The 22,075-nt window shown below is 35.1% G+C and overlaps 1 pseudogene; it reads right to left on the bottom strand.

Annotated features, from left to right (window-relative positions):
- Window positions 1–18,110: 18,110 nt before the first annotated feature.
- Window positions 18,111–22,075, bottom strand: part of LOC119505707 — a 99,600-nt pseudogene continuing 95,635 nt past the window's right edge.

The raw sequence follows: 22,075 nt of genomic DNA, 5'->3' as shown, positions 1-22,075 counted from the left end.
AATAAAGATCCCAACTTTTCTTTTAAAACTCTTTGAAAAGAAGATTTTTCTCATTTAAAATGAGCTTATGATGTTAATTTAATGGAGCATAAAATATGTAAGTAAAGTACTTAGCATAATACTGGTTATTCAATAACTATGAGAGCTTTTGCTTGAGGTGTATTTCAAAAAGTGAACACATTAAGAAAAAAATAGCAGTGATGAAAGAGGAAGGTATGAAATTTCATAAATCTTAGTGATTTAATTATCAATACAAAAGACATGTAAAATTGTGTAAACACATAAATTAAAGCTGGGGATAAAATGGAAAAGCCATTCAGTAAATGGAAGAGTAGTAAAACATTTTTCCAGAGAACAGGCACTGTCTAAAGCAGACACAATGGAAGAGAGAATCTGTGTAATAAATGTGCAAATGTAGTTAATAACCTGGAAGGAAAGGAATGGCAGTGTCACAGTAACATCCCTGGAGCAACAGGAGAAACATCAGAAGCTTTACTGATTTTTATTTTGTAAAATTACTTGTTTGACTCTATGAAGAAATTACTAGAAATCTGACATTGTAACTCCATTCTCTGGCTTTTTGTTCTCTTAGATACTAATTTCTGCCTTGTGGTGAAAAAAAAATACTTACTTGCATAGATATATTACATAAAGGTGGTTATTAAAGAATAATGTGGCTGAATTACAATGAAGGCTTATTGTACCTGAAAGCGCATGTTTAAAAAAAATCAGATGAATTAAAGCTACTTCTTAAAACAGAGCCTCCTCCCTTCCCCAACAAGGCTTTATAGTTTGCAAGAATATCTAAGCTATACGTGGGTAGTTTGTGCTAAGTTTAACTTTTAAGTTAAAGATCACAAATTAACTTTAGAACATAATTAAGCCCAATATGGCAATAAACAGAATTATTGATCAATCCATGGTAGGTGTCATCTTGTACAAAGGTACAGAGGAAAGTGAGGCTTATTGAAGAAATGACAGGGAACCTATGTAACAGTGAGAATTCTACTCTCTCTAGTGTGTACCTGCATGTGTGTGTTTGTATGCCAGGGAACTTGGGCTTAAATTTAATATTAGACCACAATAATTTTATGGTCATAGATTCCTAGGATTTAATGTTTAAATTACCCTACATATCCTTGTAGGATTTTTTGCTTGTTTTTTTTATTTTCACCATTTTAATAGTCTGGTTTTAAATTCTCTCTACCCCTCTTTAGAATTGGGTAAGAAGTCAGCAAATGAGGGTAAGTTCAGGAGAGAAGAAAGAAATGAAGGGAAAAAAAATTATTAACTTTGTATCATTTTAGGTGGAAAGAGGCAGTTTTATTCAACATTACTAAAGCACAGGAATTTAAATTGTGAGCAATATATATTCTATTAGTTCAATTTTTATATTATTTTTGCACTCCAATATGAAATATAATGAAGCAAATTGAACCAGTTTCTACAGATGATGGAAAGAATATTTTGTGGAGTGAATGAGTTAATAAAAGTCCCAGCATACCAAATCTACTCCTGAGCTTTAGTTTAAGCATTGGAAGAATTTAGTTCAAGGAAAATATATTTTATGTTTGAATCAAAGCTCTAAAGAGATATCTCAAAGGAGTAAGGCTAAATCTCTAGTTTCCTTCCAAGGTAAAAGATCAAATACATGTAGAAGTTTATATTTTCTTGTAATTGAGTAACCTTCAATTTGATTATCAATTTAACACTGCAAATAAAAGTTAAATTTTAATTTACCAGCTCAGTATGGGTTGTTGGAAAATTAAAGTGGTTTTGGAAGTCCACATTTGCATAACAAAATTTATTATCTGTAATTAATTAAACTTTAGACAATTCTAAAGTTAACAAGTCTTAGCATATAAGCAATTATATTAGTGTAAAAGCTATGGAAAGCATTAGATGGATGAAGCAGTCAAGTCCTAAGTGAATCAAAGTGTTGTTATCCCATCACATTGTTAACTTGAAAACATACACAGAAATATTTTATATGATTTCTAAGTAACCAAAAAAGAAGCATAAGGCTACATTTCATGGAGTAATAATCTAAAAAATCCTTTTGATCTGCAATGCTTTTGTCCAATCCTTCATATTTTTATTTTTTTGTTTTATCTTTTTGAATCTTTCTAAATTTTTTCTTTTCTTTTTAGATTTTTTTTCTTTTCTTGTTCTTTATTTGTTTTTTTATTTTTATTTGTTTTCTTATTTATTTATTTTTCAAGTCATTCATATTTTATGAGCATTCATCTTTTCATACCTTAAACAAAACCTAGTCGGATTTTATGTATATTATATATGTATGTATACACATGCTTATTAAATGTATTAATTAGGAATGCTGAAATGAATTTTCTAAGAAAAGTAAAACTGACTAATACCTTACAGGTTAATAAAATGCTATTCTTGAGGCCAAATTTTCTATAGGGCATAAAACAGTTGAGCTCTGGCACACAATTTAATTGCAGTTTTATTAAAAATGATAAATTGCATTACTATTTATTAAATTCTAACCCTATCAGGTTATAAAATATCCCAGGAAATTGAAAGTCAGTCAAAGTTGCACATCTCTATAGAATCAATAATACCCGCAGTCCAGTAGACAGTGCCAGCACCCTAGCAAATGGGCATCTAGAGTTCTCTTTTCCTAATTCCGAGTCTGACTATGTTTACTGACAAGAATCACAAACTTGTTGCTGTTTTTTATTTATGCTTCTTGGAATTTTATAGAACAAAATTCTAAAGATAACCATTATTTTTAATTTAAAAAAAACAGCAATTAGAAAGAAAACGTCAACTTTTCCTCTAGAGATTTATTAAGCTCTCCTAAATGCTGTATCTAGACATTCCACTGTATAGCAACAAAATCAGTAGTGACAGGTGACAATATGAATTAAAACTAGATCCAGTGTTCTGTGGGACAGCAAGAGATCTTCTATTTCAGTTTCTTGAGTGTGCATGCATGACACCTACAAGATTAAGTGCTGCAATCTAATCTAGTCTTTCATGTCTTTCTATTTTACTGGAATGTTCACTTTCTCTCAACACACTAGTCTTTCTATTCATCAAAGCCTTTTATGATCAAACTGACTCAAGAAATCTAGGATCATTGTCCTGAAAGATAGAAAACCCAACAAAGCAAAACGATTTGTCTCTTAAGTCAGCTCTACAAGGGTTGGTCATCATGTGGCTTCTGTACATTTACACGCATATACATATGCACACTCATAATAATCTAATCATACTTCATTCTGCATGCTTTGCAAAGAAAATGAAATCATATAAAACCCATAAAATTATTATTTTATTATAAGATTTTAAAAATATGAAAACATGGCTTCTTAAATTTCAAAAGGCCACAACTTTCTGAAGGGCCCAAACTCAGTAACTTCTCCCACAACCTGACTTTCTTCAATTATTTCCTGTCACAATAATTGGTACCACCATCAATCTAGTTATTTGAGAAAGAAAATTGGGATTTATCCATTCATATCCATAACAACGTTCTGTAGATTTTATCTTTAACATATGGTCTCAAGACTTCATCTTTGTCTCTGACATCACCAAGTCTACCACTGCTTCAACCCAATATCATGTTGAGCCATTTATTTTATATCATTTAAGCCCTTTAACTTACATCAACAAAGGTTTCATTAGTTATATTCCTTTATTAAAATGTCTCTTTTCCTTCTGCCACCCCATGTGAAAGTAGTAATGACAGGAGTATGCAGAATGAGTGTGAACTGATTGTTTCCTTTACAGTTGGGGAAAATATTAACCTGTGAAAAAAAGGCATGTGGACTAGTCCTGCATGCTATCATAAAGGCAACCAACTCCAGTAAGAGATGTTACTTCTGGGAATCTTGGTCATTCGCTTTCCTTCAAATGTGGCCAGTGGCCTCTTACCCACTCTGCCTCTCATAGCTCAAGGGTTATGTGTGCTTCTAACCATTTACTGAATTACCTCTGTTTTGTCACTGGAAAACACATTTTTTCCACATAAATATACATAAAAAATAAATACATTTAAAAAAAAAGTCAAAGATTAAACTAAGAAAAATGTAATAAAGTATGAAAAGAAAAGTCATTTTCCTTAGCTTTTAAAAGTTTAAAAATATTTATAACAAAATTAAAATGTTTATGTTAAATTGGTAAGCAGACAGATAATGTACAGAAGAAAAAAATTTTAAATCATATAAACCAATGGTATTCCCCATTAGTAATTAATTACTTACAAACTGATACTGTGAATTAAGTTAACAATGTCATATAATCTTCATCCAATCTATTAGAAAGATTAAGAGAAAATGAACTCCATTATGATAAGGGGAGGGTAAGATTGACATTCTCACAAATTATTGATTGCAAAACATACTGGCTTAATCTTTCAAAACAAAACAAAACAAAAAAATATTGGCAGCATTTATCAAGTATATTAAACATGTCTTCACTTGATTCCATTATTTTAGTCAATTTATGTTCTGAGGAACTAATCAAAAGTCTGCAAAAATTCTTAAGCATATAAAAAATAGTAATAATTTATCCAAAATTAGAGATATATTTAAGAATAAAATATTTATAGGCTGGACTATTTCACATCATTAAAATATTTCTTTAATAAAAATTTAGTAACAGGAAATTTTGATAATTATATTATCTCATTTAATTAAAAACACACACATGGAAAACCATGTCATTGCTCCCAAGTACAAGCCAATGAGAGGATTTATGCATCATTGCCCTTGGCCATGTGACTTGCAGGACCACACTATAGTGAGAATATTATTTTCCACCGGTTTTCACGTTGACCATGTGACTTGCTTTGGCCCATGGAATGTGAGTGGAAGCCATGTATGTCAGTCACAGGCAGAACTTTTAAGAGCCCTTACATTTTTCCACTGCTCTATTGTTTCCCGTATGTCAAGAGAAGACGTCATCCAAATATAGACGACGACTTGGGTTTCCATCCTAGAATAAAGAAGACATGTAGAGCTGATCTCTAGCTGGTCCTGTAGTTGACATGTAGCAAAAATAAATAAATAAATAGACTTTTGTCATGATAAATTATTAAAATTTAGGGGTTGCAATGTAAGATGACAAATACAGAAATCAAACTTCTACACACTGAATGATCTCAATTGTGTAATGTGTATGTAATGCCATTGTATGTACTTTGCATTTTAATTCATGGAAAATATTGAAAGGAAAATGTTTTATTTATATTGTCCTACAATAAGCATGCATTACATCTAAAATTTAAAAAAAAATAAAGAAAAGAACTAAGGTACAAAAAAGGAAGAAAATAATGAAAAAAAACCCAGGTGTTAAATCTTGTTTGAAATTCCTTCTCATTACTATAAATCATCTAATCTCATATGTTATTTAATTTTTTTTCATATCTCTTTCTCTCCTCTATAAAATGAACAATTTGAAATACTGTCACTTAGTTTCTAACTTTATTTGGTCAGATTATTGGAACTAAGACGACTAGTGCTATAAGGATAATTGAAGTACTTAAGAGATTTCAAGAGCACTAACTAGCATTTAAAACTTACTAATAAACTGAACTCAATGAGTTGTGGGAATCACATTTTAAGAGGAATATTTAAAATCAATGGTGATAATGAGGGGAAAAACAAAATATGTAGGATTTGAAACCATTTCTTATGTAAGCATTGATTCAAGAAAGATGAGAAATTAATCTACATAAGAGCCTTGGGAGGGAGGAGAAAACTGAAAGCCTCTTTGAATATATGAAAAGTTGCAATAGGAAATTAGAATTAAATTTGATTTATGTAGTTTCAGGGGAAAGAAGGAAATCCCATTTGAAAACCAAAGTGTGCTGCTAAACTTAAGAAATGAAGTTTCTCAAACATACAAGTATCTTAATATGAAAGGTGCTGCATGATGAAACAATAATTTCTTCATCAGTGAAAGTGTTCAGAGGTTGTAAAATCATTTATTCTTCTTGGTAATGAGATTATGAAATTTCTTAATTGTTTTCTGTATGCTTTAAAGATTGTTCCAATTTTCTCAAATGAGTATGTACTGTTTACAAAAGATAAAAAAAAAATTAAGGAAATCAAGAAGGGGAGTTAAATAAAGAGAAAAAGAATGAGAGGAAGAAAGGAAGGAAGAAAGCAAAGAAGGAAGAGAGAACTCAATCCTATTGTGAATTAAAAGGTTCTTCCTTCTAAATTATGTTTATCAGACCTCTGGAACAACACAGAGATGTTAATTATATAATAAACATAATGATGCCACAAAAACATAGCTATGACTGTCATTATAGCTCCTTTTAGATTTCTCTTTTCCAAGTTAGTAAATGACCTTTTGCTTTTCCATCTATCCCTATATTTATTTCAGAAAATTTCCCTGTGGTGATGCTGAAATATTCAGAATTATGAAGTGGGCTATTGGTCTACACTATTACTTATTCAGAAAAAGAAAATAAACTTAAGTATGCTTTTAGACAATATATATTTAGCATATATTTCAATGTACATGAGCCTAAACCAATTGTCTATATTCTTATGTATATTTTTTCATATATACAACCTGATTTTCTCTGTGACATTTAATTCTGCCCATAATTATTCTCAGTACGATACTCTGTGAGAAAAGGAAGGGATACAGAAAATTATTTATAAAATATGCACTTATATAAATTATATACAAAAAACAAATATTTTTTCTTCATTTTTATTGAGATATATTCACATACCATACAATCATCCAAACTGTATAATCAATTGTTCACAAAATCATCATATATTTCATATATTTGTGCATTTATCATCACAATCAGTGTTTGAATGTTTTCATTACTCCAAAAATAAAATAAAAATAAGAATAAAAATTAAAGTAAAAAAAGAACACTTAAAACACCCCGTTCCCCCATCCCCCCATTATTCATTTAATTTTTGTCCCCATTTTTCTATTCATCTGTCCATACACTGGATAAAAGGAGTTTGAACCGGGTTTTCACAGCCACATGGGTGCACCATGTAAGCTATATAATTATACAATCATCTTCAAGAATCAAGGCTACTGGGTTGCAGTTCACCAGTTTCAGGTATACCCTTCTAGCTGTTACAATACACTAAAAACTAAAAAGGGATATCTGTATAACACATAAGAATAACCTCCAGAATGACCTCTCATCTCCATTTGAAATCTCTCAGTCACTGAAACTTAATTTTGTTTCATTCCTCTTCCCTTTTAGTCAAGAAGGCTTTCTCAATCCCATGATGCCAGGACATGGCTCACCCCTGAGAGTCATGTCCCATGTAGGGGGAAGGCAGTGAGTTTACTGAGGAGTTGGCTCATAGAGAGAGGTCACATCTGAGTAATAAAAGAGGATTGCTGCAAGTGACTCTTAGACACAATTGTAAGTAGGTTTAGCAATGAATAAACATCTGTTCTGTTCTGTTGGTCTCACACATAAGTTGAAGTTTTAAAACACCATCAAAAACATCCTTCCTTTACCCTTTAGTCTGGTTTTCCTCAGTCCTAATCAAGTCCATTTTATTCGTATGTCTAACTGAAAAAAAAAAAAAAAAGTGACATCCTCAACATGGCAACAGAAAGAGTGACTGAAAATTTCTCAGTGACTGAAAAAGGACAATTCTGAATTGTTTGAAACTCTGGAGGAGGATATAGACTGGAGAAGAACCTTGCAAATGCCAAATTAAAAAAAAAGAAATGTCAGGTAGTAATCTGCTGTCCCAGACCATTTGGTCCTGTCCCCCCCTCCTCACTCAGTCTCAGTATGGAAAAGGCAGAGAATCAACAGATGGGACTCCATTTACCAGAGGCACAGAATACAAAATTTCTCACAGTGGTGAGACACAACCCACCATTTGAAGACCCAGAGAACAGGGGAGGTCATTTAAAGGCTCAGGTCAGTGAGGGACAAAGAGACAGAAAATGTGGACAGAGACTGGGTTTCCAGCCTTGCATCTGAAAGCCCTCCCCTCCCCTTGAGGGGAGCAGCAGCAGGTGGTCATCTCCCTGACTGAGGGATGGCTGGTGGACTGTCAGCTGAGGGAGTCCTCTGCCACAAGTGGAGCCCCACATCAAGCCAGATTTTCACCATCAGTGAGGGCATAGGAATCCCACAGTTTCCGCTTACCTGTGTAGGCACAACCGATATAAGAATAATGAGCAAACTCATTTGAAAGATCTCAGTTTTTCTTATTTCTATGAAAAAAAAAAAAAAGCAAAACTACTTATTAGGCCAATTAAGAATTTATGCATTGACTTGAAGAAATTAAGTGATAATATTGAGTTAATCTGTGTTCTAAAAAAGTAAATAACAAACTTCACACATCCATGTGAAATACAATCATTATTTTCACTATTTTCAAGAACCTAAAGCAAAAATGTAGTAAGAAGACCTAGGTTCAATCAAACAGATTAATTCTGTTGACAGAGAATGAGCAAATATAATGCTATTTAATTAATGTGTTAGCAGTTCTTTGTAGCTTCTGACATATTTACTGATCATGCCTATCAAAAGACTGCATTGGGTGTTAATGATATAACTTACTAATCTATAAATCTAACTAACATAGAATATATCAGTGACAACTCAGTTTTATATATTGCATTTTCTAATGTGGGTTTTCATTAATATATGCAATTTTCCCACTTATTTATCCTTGTATTTACTTAGCTTATATGACAAAGCTGATTTGCTATATTTTTCTTGTCACTAAATTGAATCTACCCATCTGAGAAAGAATCAGCAACAGCTAAAGCTAGTGAATAACTAATGCTGTTTGCCATACAATTATCTTGCCTGAAATAACAGGAATTATATAATAGCAATTGATAGGATAATTGGATATTATCCCTATTTTTAAAGATATGTTAAATCAAAGAAAGTACATTTTGACAAGAACTTTAAATTTCTAATTATCTTACAAAGAACTTTGCTTTAAAGTTTGTATTTCTTAAAGTGTTTCTTCATGTCACTTTTGCTTTTTTCTTAATTGCTACTGCTTAAATTTATTTTATCTAGATAAAACATAAAGCAGCACTAAGTTTAACTTTGTGAAACTTGCTAGTTTAAGGAGACACAGTCACTTATAAATGAGGCATGTTGAAATAAGCACCCCATGGATTATTAAATCCTTTGATATTAAAAATTTATTTGCATGCATGGCAAGGCAGAATAGTTACATCATCCTAATTATAATGATGATAATGATAATAATGATAATGATATAATTTGTATTTATTGAGTATACTAAGCTCTTGCTCTGTACAACAGTTTTAAGCCCTTTGCGTGTATTAATTTATTGCAATAAACACTTGGCAATGAATTGGATTCTGGAAAGTTTGAACCAATCTGGTTGCTGTGATTTGCTAATGCAGCTGTTATGCGAAACACCAGAAATGGATAGACTTTTTAAAGGAGATTTATTAGGTTACAAATCTACAGTTCTAAACCATAAAATTGTCCAAACTAAGGCATAAACAAGAAGATACTTCACTGAGGAAAGGCCAATGGCAGCCAGAGCACCTCTGTCAGCTGGGAAGGCACATGGCTGGCATCTGCTGGTCCTTTGCTCCCAGGTTGCTTTTCAAAATAGCTTTCTCAAAATGGCTCTGGCCTTTTGTGTCTCTTAACCCTTCTCCCTCAGTTCCTGTGCATCCTTGCTTCTTTCTCCCAGGGTGTTTCTCTCCAACTGTCTGGGGGTCTTCTCTTAGCTTAGCATCTCCAACTGTCCTTCTGTCTGCATCTCCAAGCATCTCCAAGAGTCAGCATCTGTAGTTGGCTCTTGAGTTCTCATAAGTACTCAAGTGAACTAATCAAGACCCACCCTGAATGGGCTAGGTAACACCTTCATGTAAATAACCTAATCAAAAGGTCTCACCCACAGTGAGGTGAGTCACATCTCCATAGAAATAACCTAATCAAACATTGCACCCTAATCAAAAGACTAATAAGTCTGCCCCAGAAAGATTGCATTAAAGAACATGGTTTTGTGGGGGCCGTAATAGATTTAAACCACCACACTGGTCAAACTCTGATCTATTAATGGAGGTTGATCAGTCAATAGGATGAAATCATTGATTTGTCATGAATTTTTGCACATGAACAACAAGGCAGTGACTGTTAAAACTTAAGGAGCAGATTATTGTTTCTTCCACTTCCAAGACTTTTTTTCCCTATTACTGTTCATTTCTCTATTACTTTTGAACTGCAGTGAAATTATTCAGTTATCAATTAGTTTGGGTAGAGTTGAAAACATTTCACCTTGTTCTGACTGTGGGTTTTATTCATTCATGTGTTCAAAGTTAACATACCTTCAAAACAAACTCAGGATGCAGAGGTTTGTTCTGAATGGTATGGAGCAGGTTTGCTTAGCCAGCATCTACTCTGTCATCTCTTTTGCTATAAGTAATTGAGATTTTGTTAATTCCTTAAGTCAATTCAGATATTGATATTTTTCATCACTGTTCTTTTCACAAGCAGAGAACTATAACAGGAAGATGAGAGAGCCCACCAGAAAATCATGTATATTCAAAAGAAATATTTATATGTTATACAAATAATAGCTCTAAGGTCCAATGAGAACTATTCAGGGGCAAACCTGGAAGTATTGATTTAGTCAGATCTTTAGCAAAGTTTGTAATATCAAGCTAATCAAAACCTCCATGATAATGGTACATATATATTCAATAAATTTTAAAGGTATAACAAAAATGTAACTTTAAAATGACTTAGGCTTATTTACTTCCATAATCTGTTAAGGTAATTTCTTATTACCTTTTAATTTAATCAGGTTTACTCATTTCCATAAGCTATAGTATCATAGCACCATAATCTCCTCCCCATTTCAACAATGAACAATTTCAGTACAGTTTTTCTTCACAATTGATAGTCATTCTTCTCAAGTACAAAATTGATTGGCAAAATCATGCAGAATGAGATTTCTCTGCTGCTTTTAATCCAGAAGTTTCTATGGGGTGAAACCATCTAGGGGGTCTCTGCAGATCCTTAATTTTCTGTCAGCATTGCCAAAGTGTATCTCCTAACTGGCAGTTTTTCTATTTCTTTTCACTTGGTAAGGACTATAATACATTTTTTTATGGTTGAGATTTTCAAAGAATAGGAAGTCTGTATCCCTAAGACTTCTGAGGATCATAGTTTCAAAAAATGAATCATCATTTATTCATTGATAGTTTGCAGATATATATACACATATAGGGAGACATCTCACTGATGGAGTGGATGTTACCATGGAGACAATGACACTTTGATGTTTGAGAGGACTGACCACTTTTTAATATTTATCAAAATGTTATTTTACCTCATGTGATTTGGGTAAGTTAACCAAAGACCCTAGTGAAATTTATCATATTAATCTTAAATTCCACAAGTCATATCTGTAATGTTTAATTTGTGTATAAAGCAATCTCTTTAGAACACGGCTGATTCTATTACTTAACAGTACCTATTTACATAATGAAACCCTAGATACAAAATCTCTATAAGTCTAGTATATTCCAATGTTCTCAATGATGATAAGCCTATTTTCTCTTAATTTTAAATGCATTCATCTGGATAAGAATGCATTTCTGTAAAAAACATTAAAAACTTTTCTCCGCTTCACCACTTCATCTTGCTTTAAGAACTGCTTTCAGATTCTTCTTAAAAGGACTTAAGTACTCAGTGTTGCTTCTATGTTACATCTACTCCTATGAATGAAAGAACAAATCTGGTAAATTAATTCAAATAATATATTAATAACAATGAATTCTGTTTGCAGGGGTTATTTTAAAAAGAGATTCCTTATGAAATGCACAAATCCTAAGGATTATACATACTGGGAAAATATCCAATTCTGTGGCATCTTTTGTTTGGAGATGTTTTAGAGGATGGCCTGCCTGTCAATGTGTCATAAGAAACTGTTGCTACCCTCAATGCCAAGATTGACATTGTAGGTGAAGCTTTGTGTAAAATCAATTGATTCCAGAAGCAAACAAACAAACAAAATGACATGTGCAGTTACTTATGCCAATAAGAAAACTGAATCCACTTGGACCCAAGGAAATTTTGCCTTAAAAGATTTTCCAGTTGTATTCCCTAAGATTCAATGTGGACTAAGTAAAACAGCATGATCCTTTAGTGTTCAATGGGATTTGCACTCTCACCTAACAAGGCAGAACTTAATGTCTCTGAGGTCAGTTTCCTCTCCTCTCTGCAAGTTATCAAATCTAACAACCACTTTTCCCTTTCACAAGTTGGTGTCATTCTGAACTCTTCTTTGTTGATCAGTCCCTCCTTCTTCAAACTGTATTTTCCTCTCTCTCTCTCTCTCTCTTTTTTTTTTTTAATTTTCCTGTCTCCCATTTCTCCTACTATATCTAACAGGCTCTTCTCATTCCCTTTCTCCTCTTTACATTTTGATGTCCCCATGAGTTTTGTGCCTAGGTTTCTACTCTTCTCCAACTACAAGCTATCCCTAAACCATAAATTCTTGTCTATTTCTTGTGCCATGTACCTATTTAGGAATCTAGGTAAAGCCTATGCAACCCTTCTAAGAATAACTTCTTGTACAATTCATGAAATAAAAAGCAATGGGGAATAAAGGAAATCATTATCATACAGTGTTGGAGATTGAATTACATATACTATGTGTTCCTTCAGGGTGAAACCATTTATAAATAGGACCTTTTAAAGATATTATTAGTTAAGGTATGGCCAACTAAATCAGGAGGTTCCTAATCCTTATTCCTGGAAGCCTTATATGGAAGAAACTGGTACCTAGGCTTCAAAGATGGCCACAGGAAGAAGCAGGCAGTCAATGGTAACCAGAAGAGCAGACACAAGGAGAGAGAGATGGCCATGCGACAAGAGGTAGAGATGCAAGCCAAGGAACCCCAGGATTGCAACAAGCCAGCACCAGAACATAACAGATTTCATGGAGAAATCATGGTCTTAGCAACACATTGGTTTGTGACTTACAGCCTCCAATACCATGAGCTTGTTGTTTCAGCCAACCCTTTGTGGAGTATTTGTTATAACAGTCTGGCAAATTAAGACATACTGTTCCAAAATTATTTTAAAATACTTTATTAAAACAAATTTAAAAATCTAGACGCATACCTATTATCTATCATGATTTCAAAATGGGATAGAGCATCAATACTATTTTAAAATTTCAACATCTATAATATAAAGTCTGTGATTCATGTCAATGTTAAAGCAGAGACACTACTAATATTTGTGTTCTTTCTTCTTTACAATCATAAATTAAAGGAAGTGCTATATTTCCTTTAAAGGCTAGTGAAAGTAATGATGTATTATTTCCCTTCAAGATCACATCCTCTGGTTTCTGCCCATGGATCCCTCAGGTTAAAACCATGTACATAATCTCCCACCCTTCTTTCCCATTCTCTCACAGTGTGAATCATAATTCATTATAATAAATAATTTGCTGCCTTTCTCACTGATAAAATGATATTTTGAAGATGTCACTCTTTTCGTGTTTGACTACATCCCCAGTGTTTTATTAATAAATGTTTGTGAATGAGCAGAGTTGATCTTGTTTTTCCACACTTTCCCTTGAACTCTAGATCCACATAGGCCATTGCTAATAAGACTCATAGATTCCTGTTGGGAGTGCAGGAATATTGTAATGCAGCAAAGTGTTGAAGGATCCAATATTCTCAACACACTAGCACTAAACTATTAGGTTAAGTTCTCTTCCAAGTCTGCCCTCAGTTAAACATATAAAATTATTCATCTGCATAATCAATCATATAAGATAAATTTAAAATATATTTAGTCACTGAGAAAGAGAGAAAGACAAGGAGAGTATCTTAGTATAGGCCTGTTTTATTATACAGGAAAGGAAGCATAAGAGAGATATAAGAGTGGGTAATTCTGGAACATAAAGGGGAAGAAAGAGGAAGAGGCACTAAGTAAAGCAAATTTGGTCCCAGTTCCCTTCAACTTAGAGAATAATAGCAAAACAGTGCATTTCCAATATTTCTTATTCCCCTGCACAAAATCATAATTATCAAATGCTTAGGAATGGGATATCTTAATTTTACCCTCTTTGTTGCCAAATACACAGGACCCTCAGCAATACAGGATCCCTGTTCTGAAGAAATCTCTTAAAGCATAACTCAACCAAAAAAACAAAGTATGTTGTGATACTCAAAGTGATTTCCAGCTGAACAATCTTAAATATCAATTATCACAAGCCTAAAGTAATTGCAAAAGAAGTAAACCTCAAGTACAATTTAAGATTGCAATCTGAAGACTGCAGCTGGTATTTGGACTAAAGTTGAGTTTCTTTTCACTGTATTTTTTCTGAAAACTCACAGAGACTTGATTATGAGCAATGTGTTTGATTCAGAAACACCAGCCAACTCAGAATTATAGCTTGCACTGTTGGGTTTGTTTGCAAATAAAATAAAAGCAAGGAGAAAAACAGAGACATAATTATGAAAGACACTAGAATGGGGTAGAAAAGAGGTTAAACCTTATTAAAATAGCAGTGCCAGGTATTAGAAACAGCTCTATAACTAATAACATAACAGTTGAGTGCACTAAATGCCATGAAAGAAATTAAAATTTCATTTATGAATAGAAATAATGAGGTAGCATAAAAAAAGATTGAGGTTGGTTCTTTCTGCTACTGAAGATTAATACTTGCCTAAGGGCTATATTCAGATTTATGACAGCCATTTGGTTTTAGAAAAAGATAATTTTTTGGGTGTGCAAACACTCTTTAACCCTGGATGACAACCCTGGATGGCAATTATGATATGGAATGGATGCAATTTTTATTTCACCATCACTGGAGTCACATTATTTCCACTATTGCCAATTTTATTATAAGTACTGGAGGAAAGTAAATGTATATTTTCCAGAGAAAAAAAAACTGCAGCATTAAAAAAAAAAGGCTTGTTTTAAAAAATGTCCTAGATAATATAAATGTTTAGCATGATGTTGTCAAGTCAGTTGGCATGAGAAATTAACATCTAAAGGGTGGTCTAACATGTTTTGAAAACCAATAATAGCAAAGAAAAAACTCTTGTGGAATTCCTTTTAGAAGCTATATTATATTTGTCTAACGTTTTATATTAGTTTTCTTGTTTCAAGATTTAAAAAACAGTATTTTATGGTGTCTGTATTCTGGACATCAAATATGTCAAATAATGGGATTCTTATTTGCAGAGAAAAAATATAGAGACGTTTTAAAAAATGTATGTGGTGTGTCAGAGGTAATTTAAAAAAATAAATGTATTACATTTATATTTTAAAACATAAATTATAATATATAATTATATGTTTTTGCCTCACATTTTTCAGTTGTAAAATATCAGTGCCCCTTATTAAAGTATCCCTGTAGCCTGGATTACCTATTTCAGTTAGGTACCTCGGCAAGGTCACTGAATCGAGAGGGAGTTAACATTCATTAGAGTGCCAGGAATGCACCAGAAACTTTTCATGGAGTATCCCATCATATCCCCAAATTCAGCCATAATGTAGAGTAGTTTTCTATCTCCTTTTTACAGGTAAAGAAACTAAATCTAAAATAAATTAAACAACTGAGTCAAAAGAGTTTACCCCAAATATACTTGAGTCTGGAACTCTGAACTCTGCATTTAGTCCTTAATGTACCTAATGCATTAATATTCACGATTTCCAGAAAGACACAATTTTATTATTGATTAACAATTTATAAAGAAAAACACTGCCCCATCTCTCATCCTAGACTAGTGGAAAACTTATGATAAAACATTTTTTATAGTTGTTGTTGTTTGGATTTTTAGAATCTTTACACAGGCAAGAGAATAATATCATAGCAGCTAGTGGCTCTTACTGCCTGATTATTGATTTAGGGAAATTAAAAAAAATAGATTTATTCCAGGTATTTGAAATTATTCAGTACCTAAGTATGAAGCCATTCTTATTAATGGGCTACAATTTCATTTCCTTCTAGAGATAATACCCAAGTATCAAACTATTGTCTTGTCACTGCCACAGGCATTAACTTATCAGAAGGATCAGCCATACACAACTGGATCTGCAGTGCTGACATGTGTCCTGTAAATATTAACCTTATTGACCCATTACTCCACAACTTGATCTAGTGATATAGTCAGGAACATCCAAGGAACAGAGTCATCAGGCATTACTGCCTGCATTTTTCTATAATGCAATTCTGCCTGAAATCTCCAGAACAGTCCTTTGCAATAACTTTTACAGAGAGTACATACAATTTTTAATGTGCATCCTATGCATTTCACATTCTTTATATTTAGTAAGGGCATTTAATGAAAAATGAGGAGGGAAGTCTCGTCACTATTTAGCTTTGTTATAAGCTTTCTTGAGTTTAAAACCAGTCTTTGGAAAATGATGTATCTAATGAGCCACATATCTACCTGTGGCTGTGAATTTTATTAGCTTGTATCTTCAAAATTGCTCAGCATGGCAGCTTCAAAGTGGAGTCCTGAAACCTGTTCGTTCCTTTATATAATCTTAATTGTCTAGTGCCCTCTCCTGTGGAAGTTGTTTTTATTGAGTTTGTTGTGTTGGTTTAAAAATATCCCTTCTATAATTTAGGATTATACAGTGGTGGTTGAAGCTGTAACGTACCCCAGAAAATCATGTTCTTAAAGTTAATCCATTCTTGTAAGTATGAACCAATTAAAAGTAGGATCTTTCAGCCAGTAGGATCTTAAGTTAAGATGTGACACACCTTACTCAAAATGGGTCTTAACCCTCTTACTGAAGTCCTTTATAAGAGAATAAAATTCAGGCAGAAAGAAAATACCACATTTATTAGTTAGGGTTCTCTAGGGAAACAAAACCAAGAGAAGGTATCTAGAAATATGAGATTTTATAAAAGTGTCTCACACAACTGTGGAGGTGCTCGAGTCCAAATTCCATAGGGCAGGCAGCAAGCTGGCAACTCCGATGAAGGTATTTAATGAACTCCCCAGGAGAGACTGGTTGGCTGAAGAAGTGAAAGCTCTGTCTCTTTTCCCATTAAAGTCTTCAATTGATTGGATTAAATCCAGATGATTGAATTCCCTCATTGTGGAAGGCATGTCCTTCATTGATGTAATCAGCCACAAATGCAATCAATTTACTTATGATTTACTGAACCACCCTTCTGGTTTATTAGCCACAAATGTCCTTGCATAATGGTTAGGCCAGTGCTTGCTTGATGAGACACATGGGCACCATCACCTGGCCAAGCTGATACATGAACCCAGCCATCAGAGTCCACCCTTTGTCAACTTGGCAGCTATACACATCACCTTAAACCATACTTAACCTCTAAATAGAACACAATAACAGACATATATTTCACCTAAAAATACTCAGCAATCCTGTGTACAACCAGAAACGTATTAAATCTCTCCAGAATATGGTGCAAGACCTGGGGTAATATTCACTCTTAAACTTGATATCCTATAAATTAAATACTATGAAATGAACAATACAACTTATATTAAATGATAAGGAGATAAGATAGGGAAAGATATTTACTTTATGCACAAATACAAACATACTCATAACAAAACAAGGAGGAAATATTCATGCCATCATATTCCTCATTTCTGTAACTAGTCATGTGGTTGTAGTTCATATTTATCACTACCTTTTTCCATGACCCATTCCATGTTCCCTTTACCCTCAGCAAGCACTTGAGCAGGCCATGGATCTTTGCCTTCTGGTATGACCCAAACCTTCATTTCTGAAGTTTACAGGCATTGACAATCCTGACTGGAATGGGTTGTTGCAGTTTTCCATTAACTATAATCACTGGGCATATTAGTACTTGGAGATACCCTAGGGGATCTCCTGTACTCCATTAAAACTCTTTTTTACCACCATTGTGTAGCTGCAGTTCTATTTACCCTTGACAGGCAGGATCAATCACCCCAGTCGATACAGTAATCCCCTTCCTTGACTGTTGATTCAGAGGCATGAGAAGCCCAAAGTGGCCAGGCGGGAGGCTTAAATTCCAATTCAATAGAATTATTGTTGTGTCTCCTGGTGGAAAGACTCCTCCTTTTGGAATTAAGACTTGCAGACAAGCAGAGCTTAAGCTTGCAGAGGCAAGAAGCAAAAATTTTCCTAGTGGATCACTAGGAGTGATTGTGAGTGGTGTCATTCCCATTTCCACCCCTTGATTCCTGGACCTGAAATCCTGGCTATGGGAGAAACAGCACGATAGTGTGGACACTGATTCAGAGCATATACAGCCTCCTGGAGAACACTGTCTCAGCCCTGCAAGGTATTGCCACCTAGTTGGAACTGCAATTGAGCCTTCAAGAGCACATTCCACCATTCTATCAACCCAGCTGCCTCTGGATGATGGGGAATATAGTAAGACCAGAGAATTCCATGAGCACATATCCAATTCCTAATTTCATTTGTCGTGAAGTGGGTTCATTGATCAGAAACAATGCTGTGTGGAGTAACATGATGGTGGATAAGGCACTCTGTAAGTCCAAGAATGGTAGTTTTGGCAGAAATATTGCATGCATGGAAGGCAAACCCATACCCAGAGCATGTGTCTATTCTAGTTAGAACAAATTGCTGTCCCTTCCATGATGGAAGTGGTCCAAGGTAATCTACCTGCCACCAAGTATCAGACTGATCACCTTGGGCAATGGTGCCATATTGGGGACTGAGTGTGAGTCTCTGCTGATGGAAGATTGGGCACTCAGCAGTGGCTGTGGTCAGATCTGCCTTGGTAAGTAGAAGTGCATGTTTCTGAGCCCATGCATAGCCATCATTCCTACCACCATGACCACTTTGTTCATGAGCCCATAGGACAGTGACAGGAATGGATGGGGATAGAGGATGACTGATATCCACAGAAGGGGCCATCTTATCCACTTGATTATTAAACTCTTCTTCTGCTGAAGTCATCCCCTGGTGAGCATTCACATGGGACATAAATATCTTCATGGTTTTTCCCATTCAAAAAGGTCTATCCACATACTTCTTCCCCAGACTTGTTTATCACCAATTTTCCAATCATGTTCCTTCCAAGTCCCTGACCATTCAGTCAATGCATTAGCAACAGCCCATGAATCAGTATACAAACACACCTCTGGTCAGTTCTTCCAAGAAAAATGAACAACCAGGAAAATTGCTCAACATTCTGTCCACTGGGAAGATTTCCCCTCACCACTGTCCTTCAGGGACATCCAGAAAAGGGCTGCAGTGCTGCAGCTGTCCACTTTTGGGTGGTACCTGCATATTGTGCTGAACCATTTGTAAACCAGGCCAAGTTTTTTCTTCCTCAGTCAACTGATTGTAAGGAACTCCCAAGAGGCCATAGCTCTGGGTTGGAAAAAAAAGGTAATGTGGCAGAAGTGGGGTATATGGGCATTTGAGCCATTTTCTCATCTAACTTACTTGTGTTTTCAGGACCTGCTCAAGTCCCATCTTGATATATATCATTTCCATTTTATGAAGGAGTGCTACTGTACATGCCCAGCTTTATGGCTTGGTGGTCAGACACCTCCCAAAAATGATAGGCAACTCAGGTTTCATGGTAACTTGGTGGCCTATGGTTAAGCATTCTGTCTCTACTAAGACTCAATAGCAGACCAAAAGCTATTTTTGAAAAGGAGAGTATTTGTCTGCAGAGGATGGTAAGCCTTTACTTCAGAATACTAAGGGCCTGCATTGTGATTCTCCTATAGGTGCCTGCCAAAGTCTCCAAACAGCTTCTCTATTTGCCAAACAATTCTAGCACCACTGAATCAGCTGGACCATATGGTCCAAGTGGCAGAGCAGCATGCAAAGCAGCCTGGACCTGTCACAGAACCTCATCTTATTCTGGCCCCCACTCAAAACTAGGAACATTTCTGGTCACTCATTTTCTGGTAAATGGGCCAGAGTAAGTAATACACCCAAATGAGGAATATGTTGTCTCCAAATTCCTAAGAGGCCAACTAGTTTTTGTGTCTTTTTGGGTCATAGGAGGGGCTTATCTTTCCCCTTGCAAGGGATATCTCAATATGACCAACACCACTGGGCACCTAGATATTTAATAAAGTGGAAAGCCCTTCTATTTTTGTTGGATTTGTTGCCCATCCTCTGACATGCAAATGCCTTACCAATAAGTATAGAGTAGTTGCTACCTCTTGCTCACTAGGTCCAATCAACATGATATCATCAATATAATGGACCAGCATGATGTCTTGCAGGAGGGAGAATGATCAAGTTCACTGCAGACAATATTATGACATAGGGCTGGAGAGTTGACATACCCCTGAGGTAGGACAGTGAACATTTACTGCTGTTCTTGCCAGCTGAATGCAAACTGTTTCTGGTGGTCCTTACTAAAAGCTATTGAGAAAAAAAAAAAAAATATCACATCAATACCTGCTTATGAGGTACCAGGGGATATGGTGATTTGCCCAAGCAATGATATCACATTTGGAAGAGCAATTGCAATTGGAGTCACCACCTGGCTAAGGTTATGATAATCCACTGTCATTCTGCAAGGCTCATCTGTTTTCTGCACAGGCCAAATAGGAGATTTGAATGGGAATGTGGTAGGAATCACCATCCATGCATCCTTTACATCCTTAATAGTGGCATTAGTCTCTACAATCCCTCCAGGAATCTGGTGTTGCTTCTGATTTACTATTTTGCTAGGCAGGGACAGTTCTAGTGGCTTTTGTTTGGCTTCTCCTACCATGATAGCCCTCACTTTATGAGTCAGGGAAGCAATATGGGTATTCTGTCAGTTACTGGGTATGTCTATTCCAAGTACCCATTCCAGAACTGGGGAAATAACCATAGAATGGGTCTGGTGTCCAATTGGACACTCTGTGAGACAAAACTCCATCAATCACCTAACCTCCATAAGCCCTTACTCTGGGGAAACAGAATGACATTTTGGGTCTCTTAGAATTAATGTCACTTGTGAGCCATTATATAATAATCCCTGAAATATCTGATCATTTCCTTTTCCCTAATGCACAGTTACCCTGGTAATAGGCCATAGGACCCATGGGGAAGGCTGGGAGGAAGATTAACAGTATAAATTTTTGACAGTGTAACAGGGTCCTTCCCCAAGGGTACCTAGCATTTCCCTCATTCAAGGGGCTCTTGGTCTGTAAACTGTCTCATGATTAATTGAGACAGTTCATTAAGGGGATCTCTGTTTCTGTAATTCAAGTTAGACTTTTGTTCACTTGACCTAGAATTCTTCTGCTTATACATATCAAACAAGAATTCAGTAGACTGCTCATCTATTTTACTTCTAGGTACTCCATGATGTACTAGCCAATACCATAGGTCTCTGTAAGTCAGATTATTTAGACTGTTGTTTTGAGCATGCTGTTCATTATGGCAGCCACACCAACTTTGTCTTTGGTGATTAACTGCTGCCACATGCCTTCTGCCAACTCAGGATCTGATTATCTCCATTGTGCTTAAGGATTCCAGCTCAGTGACAGCAGTTCCCACAGTAATATCTGATCTACAGAGAAGAGCAACTATAGAGCTTTTCAGGGATGATGGAGCTAGTCTCACAAACTTATTCCTTTCAGTCATGGTAAAAGGTGTGTCCTCTGGATACTCCTGGGGTGTGTTAGCAGACCTTCCATGATAAATCCACTCTACCTTTCCAATCTCTCTAAGGCTGTTGATCACCTCCTCTACATTCTACCTGGGCAGTTCTGGCATTTTACTTTAGGTAATGCCGTTCACCTTTTGATCCATGTTTCAGCCAACCACCCACACAAACTGTTCACACCCTTTCTAATCCCTAAAGCTACAACATTGAATGCAGAATTTCTGCATAGTGGGCCTATATGTATAAATTCATCCTGATCCAACTTTATATTCCTTCCACCATTACCCCACACCCTTAATATCCATTTCCACACATATTCCCCTGATTTCTGTCTATATAAATTGCAAAACACATGTAGTTATTTTGTACAACATACTTCCTTATGGGTCACACTTTGTACTTCACCCTTTGGGGCCTGTTGGGACTTTAGCCTAGTTACAGGTCTTGAAGAAAAGAGTGGTGGTGTGAGTGGATCATGAACAGAATTA

Source organism: Choloepus didactylus, chromosome 1 (assembly GCF_015220235.1).
Source record: "Choloepus didactylus isolate mChoDid1 chromosome 1, mChoDid1.pri, whole genome shotgun sequence".
NCBI lineage: Eukaryota > Metazoa > Chordata > Mammalia > Pilosa > Megalonychidae > Choloepus > Choloepus didactylus.
Note: the sequence above shows the minus strand (reverse complement) of the source record. Positions and strands in the feature narration are given on the sequence as shown.